Source organism: Mastomys coucha, unplaced genomic scaffold (genome assembly GCF_008632895.1).
Source record: "Mastomys coucha isolate ucsf_1 unplaced genomic scaffold, UCSF_Mcou_1 pScaffold1, whole genome shotgun sequence".
NCBI classification, from domain to species: Eukaryota; Metazoa; Chordata; class Mammalia; order Rodentia; family Muridae; genus Mastomys; species Mastomys coucha.
The window spans coordinates 78251912-78256997 of NW_022196891.1; positions in this window are offsets into that span (position 1 = coordinate 78251912).

The following is a 5086-nucleotide window of genomic DNA, read 5'->3' on the forward strand; positions in this document are numbered from 1 at the left end:
TATTTATTTTTATTTTGTGCCTATGGGTATTTTTGCCTGAATACATGTCTCTACGCATTGCGCAAGGAGGCCGGAAGAAGGTGTTGGATGCTCTCCAACTGGAGTTACAGATGGTTGTAAGCTGTCATGGGGTGCTGGGAACCTGGGTCCTCCACAAGAGCAGCCAGTGCTCTTAACCGAGGAGCTGTTTCAGCGGTCCTCAGATTTTAATCTGGTGAGCTAGTGGATGGGTTTTTAACTGGAGCGCTGACACTGTTTACACGGAGCATCACGATTGACTTGGATTTGCTGATTCCTGTGGTTTTGGTCACACACTGACTTTCTCTTTCTCTCTTATTCAGCTATGGATTCTCTTACTTACTGATTTAGACATGATTGATTCTCGTCTAGTTCTCCTGTATTCAGCTATATCTCTCATGACATTTATTCTTTCCTGTGCTCTCATAGTTGAGATTGTTTTACGTCCTCTGTGTGTAGGGTTTTTCTTTAAATAGCTTCTGGAATGCTGGCTTGGTGGTCATGAATTTCTTCAGTTTGTCTTGTCTTGAAATGACTTTGTTTTTCATGTGTGTGTATGTGTGTGTGTGTGTATGTGTGTATGTGTACACATTCAGACTGTCTGTGTATTCCTGAATGGCTTGTAACTCAATATGATGCCCAGTAGGAAGTGCTCTTAACTACCGAGCCATCTCTTCAGCCCTAAAGTCATCGATATTTTTTAAAGTAGTCTTTGAATTCTTTGCCCAGCATGCCATCTATGCCAGTTTGCTTGTAGTCAGTATCTGAGGATCTAATTTGGAAGGTAGGGCATGGTCTTGCTCATCCCCGTTTCTTCAGTCTCTGTTTTGTGATTTGTGCATCGATTGCTATACCCATTTCTCCCAGTTTCCTTGGGAGTATTTTCCGTGGCAGGCCTTTTTGAGGATCAGTTTATAATACTAGGCAGAGTGACGAAAATAAACAGTGGTTACAACAATAACACCAAATAGATAAAATGTTTTGATAGTATAATAAAGAAAACAAATGCATAGACATTAAATTAATGTTACGAAAAAGACTAAAAGCAAAACCTTTTAAAAAAGCAAATAAAAATTAACAAGAAAAGTATACTAAAGGAAATAAGGGAAAACACAAAAGGTAAAAAAAGGAAACAAACAAACAAAAAAGGAAAAATAAGAGTCTTTTCTTCTTGGGCCTTCAAATATTGTAGTCTGCACATGAAGACATGGAATCAGAGTGGGTTCAGTTGAGGTCTCTTATCTTTCCTAGCATTTAGGTTGGTGCTCATCCAGGCTTCGTTAATTATTAAATGCCTTTAAGGGCTGTCTTCCCAAGAGACTTCCCTTCTTTTCATGCTAGGGGCCTCTGCTGGCCACACTTAGCTTTCCATCCTATGGGAAATTTGGGTTCTCCCATGCTCTAGAGTCCCCTCGTCCCCAGTTCATATACCCAGGGTGGCTAATGGTCCTAGCCAGGGGTGTCCTGAGTGCGTTGGGGACTGGGGACATGCAATAAAGTTCTAGGAGCTGTACAGTAGACTAACTGCAAGTACTTCCGAATCCCGGGCATCATTAGGCATCTGTGGGAGGACCGAGGCTGGAGAAGTAAAACACTCTGTGAGGTTTCATGGTTCTCAGTCTAGGCAAAGTAGACAGGTGGATCTGAGTATAGACCACATGCCAACCTCATTATAACCTTGGGATTATCAGACTCCATAGTTATCCCAACTACAAGGGGTGCTGAGGTTTCTGACCACCATACCATCTGTCTACCTGTCACTCTTTACCTGAACTTCTTGGCATGTTTGCATTCATCCTACTTCTTCATGACTGTCCCAGGAGCTAGTACGCTCTCTCTCTCTCTCTCTCTCTCTCTCTCTCTCTCTCTCTCTCTCTCTCCTCCCCCACCCCCCCAGGCCAGACCCCTGACTTGTGATTGCTTCCCAGCTGCATCCCTCTGAGGCACAGGGAGAAAACGCAGTCACCCACAGGGGGTGTCAACGTCTCCCAAAACCCCTCAGCTGGACTAGAGGCTTGTAAGAACTATGGCTCTGTCCCGTGGGTAGGACTGCCAGTTTCCGTTCACCAGGGACCTTGGCTCACTTTGTCTCTTCTTATTTATTTATTTATTTATTTATTTATTTATTTATTTATTTTTCTTTTAGTTCTTTTCAAGACAGGGTTTCTCTGTATAGCCCTAGCCATCCGGAACTCACTCTGTAGACCAGGCTGGCCTCGAACTCAGAGATCCACCTGCCTCTGCCTCCCAAGTGCTGGGATTAAAGGTGTGTGCCACCACTGCCTGGCCAGTCTTTTGTCTTTTAAGGTCATAAAACTGTAGATTGTAGATCTTCATTTTTTTTTCCTTAAAAATTTATTTATTTTATTTGTATGAGTACACTGTAGCTATACAGATGGCTGTGAGCCATCATGTGGCTGCTGGGAATTGAACTCAGGACGGCCCCTCTCGCTCCGGCCTGCTCGCTCCAGCCCCGCTTGTTCCAGTGTAGTATACGGTAGCTGTCTTCAGACACACCAGAAGAGGGCGTCAAATCTCATTACAGGTGGTTGTGAGTCACCATGTGGTTGCTGGGATCCAAACTCAGGACCTTTGGAAGAGCAGTCGGGCTCTTACCCGCTGAGTCATCTCGCCAGCCCCCCACTTTGTCTCTTCTTGGGAGCACACCGTCCACTCCTTTTGCTGCACGTCCTTCCGTCTGTCCATACTTCCCAGCTGCCTTCCCAACTCCTTTGTGACCCCCAATGCTCTTCCAGTCTTGCGTAGGAACAGTCTATGTTCACTGCAACACATGGAAACAACCTCTAATCTGCATTTCAGCCTGGAAGTTCCTAGACTGAACTGGCTAATTTGTTAGCATTCAGTTGCATAGATATACAGAAACTTTAACATTTCCCTTCCTACACTTCTGGACCAAGTTTTACAACCATAAAAATAGAGGCCAGAGATGGAGCGACATATAGGTTCTAAGCACTTTGGCTTGGTATACAAGACCCAGCCCAGCCCAGCCCAGCCTCAGTTTACCTTTCTACCTTCATATTCAACTACATTTGGTCACAGATGTAGACTTCCTGTGAGACTTTAGACTTGGGGAGCACAGCGCTGGAGCCTGGAATCCAGATGTGTCAGAGCCTGGAATCCAGATGTGTCAGAGTCAGTGCTGGCCTTCAGGGCGACGGGCATTCTTCTGCCTTTGGGTTGGACCATGCAAGTTCTGGGAGACTCCAGACAGCGAACCTGGCCTTCCTTCTTTCTGCAGACGTTTCTAGACAGCCGGGTCTCCACATGGGTCTGCTTGGCAAGAGCAGATGAGCCGTTCAGTGCCTGCCACGGATGGGGAACGGCACAGAGCAGATGGGGGCAGACTGCAAACTTTACAGGACGTCTTCCTACCCTCTGCCACTGTGTCATCTCTGCCAGACGCTCCCTCTCCAGGCTGTGCTCTTGAGAGGCCTCCCTGGGCCCTGCCTCAGTTTTCTCAGGAATGGTAGGTACGGAGCAGGTTGGCTCTCCTCCTACCCCAGCATGCTTCTTTCTCAGCAGTAAGGGAGTGAAGGATCATTTAGAGTTAGGGAGGGATGTTCCAGAGGCCTCGGAGTTGAGGACCTCCTTCATGTAGTACTGGCCAGGCTGTTCCGACCACAGGGTGTTTGATTTCCCTGTTTCCCTCTTACGCCGTCCCCAGTCCAGTCCAGTCTGTTCTGACCTGACCGAGGTGTGTTGGTGGAACCTCCACAGGCCGTGCAGACATGAGCTGCTATGGAGAGGAGGTGTGGATCTCTGTTGGCTACCAGCACCAACGTTAAAGGAAGGGTTCTTCTGGAAATAGGAGTTAGAAACAGATAGGAAGAGATGGAAGGAGATAGGAGAGAGTGGCCACAGAATACCTACCCACGTGGAAGGATAAAAATTAGACAGCAGACTTTACTGTTCAGCCATCTTGAATTTAATGTTCAACAGGTAAAATACCTGGGGCAAAAACCACTCCCCCCAAAATACGTCCGTGTGATAGTCCAATCTGCGACTTCCTTGTTACTCTGTGGGGGTGGAGCTTTTGAATGTAACTGGAGCCAGGTTGGAGGTGTGGCGAATAGCAGGAGATGGGCAGAGAGGTGTGGCTCTCAGAGGCAGGTCTCAAACCAGAAGGGTTACAGATCTCAGAGAATGGCTGCTCACGTGGCCTTGGCTCTGGTGCAGGAATGGAGAACTGGGAGCTTTGGGCTGAGCTGTCTCATAAACTGAGCCACTTTCTCACAGGGTACACAGTGTTTCTGTGGATGGGGCCAGGGCTTGGCTTGTCCTACCAGTTTACTTACTCCTATAGACTGACATTCAGTGCATTGTCTTTCAGAACATTTTTTTTTTCCCCTCTAAGGAAATAGTGTGCATTTGCTCAGCAAGTCTATGCTGTAGTTGAAAATCGGGATGACCTCATAGAGACCACAAAGAAGATGAGCCTGGGTGTGGTGTGGGTCTGGGAAGGTGGGGCTCAGAGAGTTAGGAGGATGGGCCAGTCAGCACTATAATGTCTCCCTCCACTATTGCAGACTGGATAACTGAGGGATGCTTATGAGCTGTGCTCGGGGTGGGGTGGGGGGCAAGGTTTGTGCACCTGAGAAATGAATCCACAGCTCCCTGTGGGGAGCTGTGTAGCAGAGTTGGCTCTGAGCATCATTTCCTCTGGCCCTCGGGGCTTCAATCCATACCACCAGTCCTCTGATTGCCTAGATCTAGGCAGCCAGCTTGTGGGGATTCTCGGCCTCCATAACCATCAGTTTTATAAGGTCAACTCTATCTAAGGATAAGGGACAAAGGCGACAGAGTCTGGGACAGGAAGGATTCAGGCCTGGGCCCTTTCTTAGTCTTGTGGGATGGTGAACGCTCAGATGTAGCCTTCAGATCAGCCTTAGCAAAGGATGATGGGCAGAGTGCCCACTGTCTCTTGCTACTCTGCATTGAAAAGAAGCATGTTTGTGGAGAACAGCTATAAGAAAAGATAGGGTGCTTCCAGATACCAGAGGCAGCAATCTCGAACATCTGTGGCATTGTCTGTAGCGCTCTGCAAAAA